Source organism: Canis aureus, chromosome 1, assembly GCF_053574225.1.
Source record: "Canis aureus isolate CA01 chromosome 1, VMU_Caureus_v.1.0, whole genome shotgun sequence".
In the NCBI taxonomy this organism is placed as follows: Eukaryota; Metazoa; Chordata; class Mammalia; order Carnivora; family Canidae; genus Canis; species Canis aureus.
This window is the reverse complement of record NC_135611.1, coordinates 27,656,488-27,669,803: the sequence shown is the minus strand read 5'-3', so window position 1 is coordinate 27,669,803 and position 13,316 is coordinate 27,656,488. Positions and strand designations below refer to the sequence as shown.

General features: G+C 37.7%; 1 protein-coding gene across 1 annotated transcript in view; it reads left to right on the top strand.

Moving 5' to 3' along the window:
- The window catches only part of SGK1 (serum/glucocorticoid regulated kinase 1), a 109,724-nt gene that overhangs the window by 42,886 nt on the left and 53,522 nt on the right, over window positions 1-13,316 (top strand). The window lies entirely within an intron of this gene.

Sequence of the window (13,316 nt, the reverse complement as noted above, 5' to 3'; positions counted from 1 at the left end):
CACCCTAGCACTATTTTTTTAATAGCCTTTATTTATTAGAAATGTTTTTGCTTCATAGCAAAATTGAATGGAAGGTATAGAGATTTCCCATGTATTCCCTGCCCCCACACATGTAGAGCCTCCTCCATTCTCACCAAAGTGGTGCATTTGTTACAACTGATGAACCTACGTTGACGCATCATCACCCAAAGACCACGGTTTACATTAGGGTTTGCTGTTGGTGTTAAGTTTGGACAAACTTATAATGACATGTATCCATTAATAGAGTATCATATAGAGCACTTTCACTGCCCTAAAAATCCTCTGTACTCCTCCTATTCATCCCTACCCCCTCCTACACCCTGGCAACCATTGATCTTTTTAGTCTTCACAGCTTTGCCTTTTCTAGAGTTGGAATATAGTTGGAATCATACAGTATGTTGTACTGATTTTAATGCTATTCCAATGTGGATCCAGCCATATATTGATCAACTAGGAATCCCTCATAAGGTGTTCGATCACACAGTGACCAGTTCTTATATAATGCAAAAAAAAGATATCATAACCGCCATTGATGGATTTGTAGCCTTCACTGAAATACTTATCTCAATATGATTTGACCCACAACAGAGCACTATGCCAAACCATATTTCACTAATTTTCATATGTAATACTCATATTTTTATATATACTCATATTTTTTAAGACTTATTTTTCTCTGTTCCACCAAGAGTTTTGTTTTTTGTTTTTAATTTTGTTAATCTAAGAAAGCCAGATAAATGATTTATCTTGCAGGTTCTAAAATTTCAAAAATTTAAGATTGTATTTTTCACTTATAACTCAATTAGGCTTATATTTATTTTGACTTTTTAAACCATTAAATTAAATGCTTATGTTACTTTTATTATCATTCTATTGACACAAAACCACAAATTAGGAAGACAGATGTTATTACAAAGTACAATTAATTGCAAATGATCTACCAATACATTATTTTAGAACAGTGCGTTATAAGATGATAAATGTTAATAACTCTTCCCTGCTTTTTTTTTTTATTTTCCTGAAGGAAATGTTTTCCAAAGATCAAGGAATCATTGTAGCTGCTAAAAATGCTTGAATCTGAGTTCAACTTTAGGATATGCAATGTCTTAGAATCTGTTTCCTGCCTACTTTCTAAGGTTCCTAGAAAGGTCAAATGAGATAACACATATAAACTATTTCATAATCCAGAAAGTGCCATGCAAATAGACATCATTATTACTTATGCTTGCTGATTTACATATTAGCTAAGCCTGTGGATCTGTAACACTAAATTAGGCTTCCTTGACTAGGTTAGCACTTGGCTGATCTATGAACATTTGTCATGGTGCCATTTGCTGTTTAGCTAGACACTGGCTCAACTCCAGATTGATCATAAAAGGCAGTAAACAGATCCTAAATGCAAGGATTGGCAAACTTTTTCTGCAAAGGACCAGTTAGTAAATGTCTTAGGCTTTGTAGGCCATTAAGTCTCTGTCATTTCTGTTCAGCTCTGCCCTGTAGGGAAAGCAGCCATAGATAATATATAATGAATGGGCCCGACTGTGCTCAAATAAAAGTTTTTATTTACAAAAACATGTGGCTGGTCTGCCAGCCTTAGTTTGCAGACTCTTAAACTCTAAGAGTGCAAACGAATTTGCCAAATCCTTAACGTCTAAAGGACTATTCATAACTTAGAGGTAGAAAGAGGGCTCTAGAAATCCTACACAGAGCACAAAGGCCTAGTACTAAATGTTTACTTGAGGGCCTGGTATATGCCCCATTTGTTAAGAGCTAGGGATAGATTAATGAATAAATGGAATTTTATATAAGAGGAAACAATAAACAAAGAGCTGGGAGGAATTTAAAGCAACACTGTGATTCATCCTTTTACTTTATCTGGAATAATAGGTGAATGATTCTATAATTTACAATGGATAACTGGATCTGACTTTGCTGAGTTTTTTCTTAAGGTCACCACAAATCAAGAAGACACTTAATATGTTAGCCATTTAACCACGAATCTATATTTTGTATTCCTACTGGGATTAAATCATGAGATAGTTCCTTGACAAAGGCACCTCTGTCCTTTCAGGAAGTAGCCTTGTGTGATGAGAAGATGCAGAGGCTGTTAGATACACAGGCCTAGTAGTAAAGACTCAAAGTTTTTCCTCCGACAACTCCTAATGTGGATAATTTTAAGCAAATCGTTAATTCATCCTTCTCTTTCAGTGTTCCCTCCTATGAAAATTGAGATTATTCATGTTTGCCATCTAGTCTTTCCTGAGGTTTTTTAGTAATTTGAGGATGAGATGGGATTTTAAAACATTTTGTAAATGTAAACCTATGTATAAATAGTGTGCTGGAGTCAGGCAACCTGCATTCTGATGCCAGCTCTGCCACAAAGTCAACATATGAACTTGAGCAAGTCACTGAACCTCTCAAACATATGATGAGGCCAATCAACTCCAAAGCTCTTTTTAGTCTGAAATCCTACAGTGGGAGTTTGATCACCTATAAATGAAAATAAACTCTGTACCTGACCTGAAAAGATAAAACGTAGAAATGAGGTAAGAATGTTTTAAATAAAATAAGAGAGCAAATAGAGTGTTAGTCCTTTAAGAATATAGGAGGGGGTGAGTTCTGACTTTAAAAAACAATACATTTCAGGGGCACCCAGGTGGCTTAGGTGGCTAAGCATGTGATTCTTGATTTCTACTCAGGTCATGATCTCAGGGTCCTGATCTCAGAGTTGTGAGATCAAGCCCCACATCAGGCTCTGTGCTTGGTGGGGAGTCTGCTTGAGATTCTCCCTCTCCCTCTGCCCCTACCTCCACTTGCTCTCTCTCGCTATCTCACAAACAATAAATAAATAAATCTTTAAAAAAATAATCACAAACCTTTTTGTACTTAACAACACAATGTAGAGGTCTTTAAAATTACCACTAATAGAATACAAAGAAAATTAGTTGATTCATGTCATAGAGGAAAATTTTTATTATACTTCTAAAATCTTTTGAGAAGACTAAAAATATGTAAGAGTAGAGGATTTTAATAAAACAATTAACCAAATATGATTTATGTAGAAATTTGTATCTAATAAACAAAGAAAACACATTATTTTACACATACATGGAACAATTACATAAATAGATCATGAAGCATATCTCATCAAATTCCAAAAAGCAGGAATCACACAGGCCACATGAGCTGATTACAATTTGGTAAAATTAGAAACTAACAGCAAAATGAGAGCCAATTGCCATCCCTGGCCAATCCTTTCACCTAGACTCCACAAACACCCTGCTATTAACTCTGGGTTTACATAGAAAATGAAAGATGGAAATTAAAAACTTTTAAGCACTTATGCCACGGCCAAGAAACTGCAAAATGAAACAATGAAATTGTATTTGCTTTGAATCCATCAGATTGTCAAAGGGTTAAAAGATTGATATTGGTAAAAACATGGGCCAAAATGCTGCTAGTAGAAGTTTTTTGGCAATGTACCTTTATTAAAAATTTTTAAATCTCATACCTTTTAATTTAGCAAATCTATGTGTTCCCATCTTCGCTCACTACATACTTGCTTATGTTATACTAAGGATGGGTACAATGACATCCATTGTGATATTGGAGATGGTAAAAAAAAAAATGGAGGGGATGGAGGGAATATCTATGAGTAATAAAACTGTAAACTCATTATTGATTATGGTACCTCCATGTTGTAGAACAGTATGCAGCAGTTAAAAATGATCTCCATAGGTACTGATCTATCTGAAGTTATTTTAAGTTAGAAAACCAAGTTGAAGGTGAATATACATATGCATGTAGCATTAGCGTCACATTTACTTTTTAACTTCATATTTTTCTTTCAATGTCTGTGTATGTATCCATGAATGTTTGTGTGCACACATGTTTGTATATAAATGCAAGTGAAAAGATCTGAAAGTATATTCACTGAACTAAAATGGTGATTACCCCCTTCCGAGGATTAGAATCAGTGGGAGAAAAGTAGTCAAGAAGGACTTCAGCTTTGTCTATACTGGTTGAGTTTTTCAAGACCATATTAATATATTACCCATGGGTTTAGGGAAAATACCATGCCTACCAGGAGACACACTTGTAGAAAGTATACAGTTACAACTCAATCCTATGGGTTGAAAGTCAGGCACTGTCACAAAGATGGTTTCACATCGTAAGACCATTCTATCACTACAAAGAAAGGCTCCTGGAGGAAAATGGAAAATGCGTGATTTTTTTGCTTCCACAGCCCCTTGCTTATATTCCTGTCCATTATGTTGCCCTGCCCTGTATGATGTCTTTATGTGTGTCCACTTATTCTCTATGGTTCCCACAGTCATCAGATCTAACGTATGTTCAGTTTCCTATCTCCTCCAGGCCTGTGTACATGCTGTAAAGTTAATGTGTTCTTTTTTTCTCTTTGCCTTTATTAGCTAAAATTGAAATTTTGTTCATGCAAGTTTTTTAAACATGAAAAAGAGAGAGTAAGGACAAAAAACTCTGCAGCCCAGGCTGGCTGGAAATCCCATGCATTCCAGAGGTACTACATGGCCAGGGCTCACAGCTGAGTCTCATTAAGCTTGCCCTCTCATATGGGATAGATATGGCGGAGTGAGGATTTCCTCAGCCTCCTCTGTCTTCCAACTGAAGGCAGCTCGTAAGGTGCCCAGTCAGTGACCAACAGCTGAAGCCAGGGCACCATGGCCTGTTTTTAGGGCCCTAGTGAAGTCAATCCTCCAAAAGGAGCCATCAGACTTGGAGAAGTTATTAACAAATTACTACAAACACAAGAATGAACACTGAGTCTGTGCTGTGAGGAAATAGAATGTCATTGCCTCTTCTTCCTCCTCAGAAACTCACCAAAGACAGAAATAGAAAGCACTTTTAATTAAGTAGACTTTACACAGTTCTACTGGGGAGAGAGTCTGCCCCAGGAGGCTTGTTCAGTGGTTGAGGTAGCTTACCTCCATCTGTAGGCTACCACAGCCCAAGAGGTGCACTGTTACCATTATATTTCCTCTCAAAATTGTTGAGCAGTTTCTTTGAAGCCCAGGAAGCTGGGTATAATAAAGTGGTCAGCTGAGCAATAGTTTCCATGCTGACTTACTTTCATATCTCCTTGAGTTTTCCTGATCCCTCTTAAGAGGAGGCTATAGAAAATATACTTAAATTATCCAGATGGCTTTATAGATTTCTGGTTTCTTTCAATTTACATAGTAAAAATGTTTTTTTTTTTATGAAGGCTTATAGAGAATAAAATAATAGTGCTTCTATTGCCCTCTTCCCCCAGTTTTCTGCTCTTGGCATGACATGGTCTCTGAAGGATGTGTGGTGATTTCTAGGCTTAACACTCATAATGGTCCTTGTTCTGCACCAAATGTTAAGCCATGTAATCCTTGGGAAAACACTCATCCCATAAAACAAAAGATGAGACTACTAAGGGGCAGAGGGGACAAAAAAATGCCTCCCACACCCCTCCCCTTTTTTTTTGTCTGTATATTTAGAATCTGATGGAATAGATGACATTCTTTCTATCCAGAAATCCTGAGTTCTCCATCCATCTCTGCCTCTGGCAGGTCACATGACCTTAGACATGTTTGCATGGTTTTTTTTTTTCCCGTTTGAGGCTCACCTGCAAGCCGCGAAGAAGGAAATAGTGCTGCTCAACTCGCAGGACTGATGAGAGGATGGGGAGCAAATGAGAAAATACGTGGAGCTCTTAAAAAACAAACAAATACACAAACAGGAGCACCTGGGTGGCGCACATGTTTAAGTGCTGGACTCTTGGTTTGAGCTCACATTGCAATCTCAGAGTCCTGAGATAGAGCCCCGCATGGGGCTCTGCTCTCCCAGTGGAGTCTGCCTCAGATTCTCTCTCCTTCTCCCTCTGTCCCTCCCACTGTGCACTCTCTCCCTCTTTCTCAAAGTAAACAAGTAAATCTTTAGAAAACAAAACATAAAAAGCATTTGAAATATTATGAATTGGCAATTATAATAAAGCTGGAAAGACTTTTAAACAAGTTAATCAGTTTTAAGCAAAACATTCATCACATATCCAAGTTTTCCTTATTAAAATAATAATAATAAAAAATAATATGTCTTGGAAAACATTAAAAATGACTCAGTAAGCTGCCCTCTTAGGATAGTGAAAAATCCCTAAATACTATTTCCATTATATATCTGAAATTATTATTCTAATACTGAGGCAGAATTAGAAGATAGTTTTACCTCCCAAAAAAACCTTGGAATTCTTTTCACTAAAAAGGCAGCATTCTTAAAAATGTTTATTTCAGGCAGGGGTATATAAAATCGAGGAAATGCTGTTGGTTTCACTTTGAAGCTTTCAATATTTTTTTCCTTTTGTCCTACAGTAATTTGAAATGTCCTAAGTGACTTCCAATTCAAGTAATTCTCTTTGGCTAAAATCCAGAGGGAAGATTGCCTCGTCATCCTATAACTTCTACTAAGAGCTATTGCCTGGCCAAAATATCCATTTTTAGATTTTATGCCTTTTAATATCAGTCCACATCTTTTCTAACTTTTCCTCATGATTTTCAAAATTCAGGTAAGAATTATTGCAGCAGCACTACTGAGATGTTTAAAAATAATTACATGAGCACCTGGGTGGCTCAGTGGTTGAGCGCCTGCCTTCAGCTCAGGGCGTGATCCCAGAGTCTTGGGATAGATTCCCACATCAGGCTCCCTGCATGGAGCCTGCTTGTCCCTCTGCCTGTGTCTCTGCCTCTCTCTGTGTGTCTCTCATGAATAAATAAATAAGATCTTTAAAAATAATAATAATTCCAGGGATGCCTGGGTGGCTCAGTGCTTGAGCGTTTGCCTTCGGCTCAGGGTGTGATCCAGGAGTACTGGGATCAAGTCCTGCATCAGGCTCCCCACAGGGAGCCTGCCTCTTTCTCTGCCTATGTCTCTGCCTCTCTCTCTCTCTCTCTGTCTTTCATGAATAAATAAATGAAATTGTAAAATAAGTAAATAAAAATAACTCCATTTTCTTTATATACCAACTATGTTTTGGTACATGTTCTCTCTCAGTTTTTTCCCACGTGCACTTATCTTGTACCCGATTGGTATTATAATGAATCTGTGACAGTGAAGCTGCCTTTTTCTCACTTAGCATTCATTGGAAATATGTATATGTTGTAACATAAGTTTAATAACTATCATTATGGTTAACATCATATCAAATTGATGTCATTCTATGTAACCATCTACCTACTGTAGTACTTTCATTTTTATTATTTTTTTCTCTTTTTGATAAGGCTGCAAGTGATTTTTCCCCTCAATTTGAATAACCTTGAGATAAATCAAACTTTAGTCTAAGTCCCTAGTAATAGAGTTTGAAGATAATTATGGTGCTTGTCAAAATACTTCTGAGACCAATTTAGAAAGAGTTGAGTCAATCCAGCATTATATGAACAAAGTTCCTTCATTAGCACATCATCTCTTGAAAGTAGTGGCATGTTTTAATTTTTGTTACTTTAATTAAATAATACTTCAGTGATGTGATATGCATTTCTTTGATTACCAAAAATTTAAGGAATTCTTTTCCATTTTTAGATTTATGACTTGTAATTCGTCATGGGAATTATTTCATTCTATCCTTGCTTCTTTATCTGTTGCAATTTTGTGTTCATGTTCATCAATTTAAATGAATTCTTTCTCTTTTTTAAAGATTTTATTTATTTACTTGAAAGAGAGAGTGGGTGAGAGAGAGGACACAGTAGGGGGAGCCGCAGAGGGAGAAGCAGGCCTCCCCCAATGCAGAGCTCCATCCCAGAACCCCAGGATTATGACCTGAGCCAAAGACAGATGCTTAACTGACTGAGGCACTCAGGTGCCCCTAAATGAATTATTTCTATGTAGATTTAAAATTCTCTTTTAATCCTAGCTGAGGCAGATTTTTTTCCCCAGTCTGAGTCTTGATTATTACATTCTCAAAAATGAACCAGGTCTGCTTTTTTGTAATATGAGAGGAAATGCCTATGTTAGCTTAAAGCTAAAATAGGCACACCTTCTTCCTTCCGAAAAAATACTGAGTAGGGCCCTGTTGCCCACGGAAGGGTTGCATGTGAAAAAACGCCAGGTCCTGGGTGAGTATGGCTTCCTGCCCGCCCCGTGTGCACAGTACGTATCTGGCCGGACAGCTTGATAACCAAGGAGGGAGCTGGCTCCTCCTCTTCCAAGAGTACTTCTGTGTTTCCAGTGCATGTTTCCAGGGTTCTCAGAGCCGGGGGGCCACCTCTACCCACTTCGGGTCTGCCTTTCTCTCCCAGAAGTGAGGCCTGGGGCCCTGGAGGAGAGTTCTGCCAGCATCCAGGGTAGAGAGGAGGCAGTGGGGCCTCCAGGCCTCCCACTCTCCCCTTTGGGTCCTGACCAAAGGACTGTTTATTCACAACTTGGCACACACTTCTGCTGTGTGTAAAGACATGGTTCAAGGACAAAAAATTAAATTATAGAGATGAAACTCTGGGGTAAAATAGGTCTATGCCTGCACTCAGAGCTCACTTCATTTTTATGACCCAAGCTCTCTTATGAATTACATCCTACTGGTATGCGTCCTTCCCAGGTGATAGGTCTGGAAGGGGACAAGGGAATCCATCCAGGCTATTTAGGACATAAAATATTCCAGGAAAGTTCCTCCTTGCCTTCTCCTGGAACTCTCCAACCCTTAGGTTGGAGCATATTTTGTTGGCTCTCACTGTATGTAACCAAATCTTTCCTGCTTCTAATTAAACTTACTCCTTTCAGTATAGTCCTTCCCAGAAACCATATGGCTCTTTTCCACTAAAATGATATCCCTTCTTAGTAGTTTTGAGATTCTGAAAATTTTAAAAGATGTTTCATATACTACTAAAAGTCTACAAGCAAGACCAAAATTTAAGGGAACAAAGTTTAACTGTATGCCACATGCTTTTTTTGCCATTATTTCTCTTTTTCTCAAAGTTTATGCTACATTTTTCCTGGATTACTTATTGAAATGATAGAATTCTATCTATTAAGTAGCATCCCTATAGTGTAAACTACTCCATAAAGAATAAATTAAGAAATAATAATTTGGGGAAAGATTTCTTAAAAAAAGTGTAACAATTCTAAAAATTACCTTTGGGAACCTGAAAAGATCCTTCTTATAAATCTTCTAAAGAAAAAAGGAAGAAAAAAAGTGATCAATATCACCTTGATATTTCCTATTCACATAAAGTAAATTGCTTCTCATTCATTCTGCTTACAGAGAGCCTCAGATGAATACTTAAATGTGCTGAGACGCATTCACCAGTGGTATTAGGATAAATAAATCATTTTATTTTCACATGTCACTGATGTTAGAGCCCCTTGTCTTTGTGAGCCAGTAAATAAATCAGTCTATTTCTAGGCAAGACTCTAGCAAAGCTCAATTTGGGTAGCATCATCTCTTGAGAGAATCATCACACCCAGCCGAGTACACCAATATTCTGTAAGTGACTCAGCTCTATTCTGTAAGAAGATTAAACTTTTCTTATTGACCTTGAGTAGCAGACATTGGCATAAGAACATACTAAAACTCCCTGTGAAGTCAGGCCAAACTCCACAGCTTGCTATCTATAATTTTAGTTTACTCTTCCAGTGTCCATAAGCCTTGATAACTGTAAATACATAATTCTATTCTCAAATCACTCTTCTCTCTTACTCTGTTTTCCTTTTAGCTTGATTGTAAAATAAAGGAGATTCGTCTAGGTTTCTATTTGAGGGAAAAATGCAAGAATTCAACAACTGTCTGGGTTAGATAAGTAGTAGACAGGTGACTCCCTATTTAAGTAATAAGGAGCAGGGGTTATAAGTCTTTATAGATTAGAAAATGCTAACTGCATTAACTTGGTGGTACCAAAAAAAAAAAAAGAAATTAATGACTCTTAGAGTGCAGTTTTTGGCTTAAAATTGCATGTATCAGCAACATTGAATTATTTTTAAAACAATCAATCTGATACCAGCATGAAGACAGAACTTTCAGGTAGCAACCACCTATGCAAAATGGTGACAGGGACATCAGAATCTCGTATCCCAGGCAGCCCCAGTGGCCCAGCGGTTTAGCGCTGCCTGCAGCCCAGGGCGTGATCCTAGAGACCCTGGGTCGAGTCCCACGTCAGGCTCTCTGCATGGAGCTTGCTTCTCCCTCTGCCTGTGTCTCTGCCTCTCTCTCTCTCTCTGCATCTCTATGAATAAATAAATAAAATCTTAAAAAAAAAAAAAAGAAGAAGAAGAATCCGTATCCCCTCCCAGTCCACGACAGAGCCTTGGTTTGTTCTCTTGACTAGCGTTCATTGAGAGTTTCTATTACAGACCAGACAGTATCCGATGCAGTGCTTTCAGGAGAGGAAGGAATATTGACAAGTAACCAGGCAGTCCTAATCACTGGGATACATGTATACATGATAGGTGAAGGTATAGACTGCACATAAGAGGGTCCCATAGCTGACTACAGGGGATCGGTGAAGGCTTCCCAGTAGAAGAGTAATCTCAATTAAGAGGTGAAGGATGAGTAAATTAGTGAGTTAGGGAAAGATGAGGATAAGAAGCCTAGGCCAATGAGGCAAATAATCCAATATCTGGAGGACTGAAGTAACATTAAATTTTTTTTAAGTAAATTTTTTTTAAGTAAAATTAAAACAGGGAAAATAAAGCTGAACTGGAAAGCAAGAATCCAGGTCATTAAGGCTTTTCACAAGGCATTTAAAAAATTTATATACTATCCTCAGGAAACAAAGATCCATTTAAATGTTTCAATCACAACAGTGTTATCATTAGGCATAAAGAATGGATAGGAGAGAGTCAGATTCCAGAAATTCTTCCTTTGGAGATTTATGGCCTAGGATTAAGGTTTATGGCTCTGACCCTGTTAAGGACAAATGAGCTTGAGATTTAATACAAAAAGTTTGGTTCTTGTTTTGTAAAAAAAAAAAAACAACAACAACAAGGATTTCAGATTGGGGAAAAGGTGAGTGATATTAACTAAAGGGCTCTCATTACTGAAATGGGGGGAAATGATTTAAAAAGAGGGTCTAAACCCATGAACAAAATTTGTTGTTCACTACGTTTGTCATTATTTAGTGACTAAAGAGAAAATGTAAAATTAGGGTGTATAATTGAAAAGCTTCAAAGAGGATGGCAGTTTGGGGGAGAGAGGGAAATACAGAGCAAGAGGAAATATTTTGGGTGTGATACCAACTATCACAGGCTATACTCCATTTGGTATTTGACTTGAGAAATCCCACAGCCTCTTGGAGAGGCAGAGCCTATGGAAACCAGAGTCAGGGAGTTCTGTCTGGTAGGATTACTTGTCCATGAGTAAGCAGAAAGCTGTAAATGATGGAAGAGAACAGGTATCCCTAAGGTGTTTTTGCATGGATATCACCAGTCTTTGTATGGGGAGATGACATTATTGACCTTGTATCAATGTTGAGTGTGGTCTGAGCTACATTTCCTAGCATTAAAGACTGAATTTGTACTGATCTGTTTATATTCTCTCACCTAATCTCACCACAGTCTAATAGGACAAATTCTCAATACACTGAAAGGATTAGTTTAACTGATGTCCCCTGAGCCTTTAGCACAATGCTCTCACAGACTACATTAATCAGACCCATGGTGTTGAATAGAAGCAATGGGGGAAAAAATAACAGAATTTGAAGAAATGCTTTCTTGAGTAATTTCTAGCCCTTGAAGAATGCAAAAGTTCCTATTTCCTTCATAGCTGAAATATTAATATCTGTAAGAACTCTACTGTTTATCAAAGATGTAAGCAGAAGTTAGACGACTTTATTTCATGGATTAAGTCTAAAAGCCGTATGTACTTTCATGAAGGCTCATAATGGATTGGTAATGGTTATTATGGATGATAATATTATTTAGACAAGTTAGAAATACCAAGTTCAAAAGATGTTTAAAGCAAAAATGGCATAAACCATTTCACAAATGCACAGACTGAAATTATCTATAATTTCAGTGAATGGCATAAATTGTATGACATACAGTTGGCTCTGGCTTTCATTTTCGTGGTAAGCACAGCTTGTAAATCAGTGACATGACTCATGGATCTCAGGCATGGTGCATCAATCAAGCACCTGCTTTCCCAATTTGTCAAGTTACATTTCATATCTGAACACAAATAACCATATTATTAACCTCAGTCATCAAAATTAATCTTTCAGTATGGAAAGGATATGCATGTTTAAGCTAATAGGGTTCACTTCCTCCTTGTGGCATATCCCATGCACTTAATTCATAAAAACAATGCTATGTCTCTTTGTTGAACATCTCAGAGGTCAATGCTATTTTGAGTTCTGTTTGTGGCTTTGTGTGGGCCATATATAGGTAAATTTTACAAAAGGCCACAGCAGGTGTGATTTTGAACCGAAGCCATGTGAAAGCAACAGCATGCTGCCTAACCTCACTTTGGGGAAATCCAAGCTTCTAAGTGGCCACACAGGATGTTTCATCAAAAGAGGGATTTTCCCCCTCTGCTCTGGGACACATTGCTTCCCTCCTCTTCCTTAATTCTGCAGTACAAAAATATTCTCCAACCAGCTAACAATTTGCCCTGTTATAGGTGACCACATTGGAGGATGGGGTGGGTGGGACTAGAGAATGGGGAGTAGTTTAAGCTCTGAGGTTTGAAAGGGACAGTAAGGACAAATCTATGAAACACTCTGGTCAGCCCATCATGCCTCTGGGCTGGCTACTTGATATTATCCAATACTAAAAAGAAATGATCCCTGGCCCACATACGCATCAAGCATCATTTTGGAGTTAGATCTCCCTTCAAACTCCAGCTCTAACACCATCTGTGTCTTAAAGTTTCCCGGTCTGTAAAATGGATAATAGTACAAACCGAACAGGGTTGCTGTGAGGTTTCAGTGAGAGAATAGATGGGCATTTACTTCATTTCTCTTTGCCTCCATCCTCCCTCAAACTCCATCTTAGTTTCCCAAGCCTAAAAGAAATCAAACAGGCCCATGCAATGAAATTATGATTCCAAATGACATGTAATGTGCCAATCTACTACTTCTCTTCACCTTATAATTTGTATCCATTGGATACTATATTTATTAATCTTTAGTTTATGTCCTATGCCTTTTTGTTCAGCAGAAAGACAATTAAAAGAGGAAGTAGAGATCACAAAGCAAGAACATGACTGAAAGAGTTCCTGTCAGTGAAACTTCTAAAGATCAAGTAAGCTTTTTATTAGTGAAGGTGTTAGGTCAACTTACTTCCAGTTTCAGTTATGTCTGCTTTTTGGAAAGCTCTCT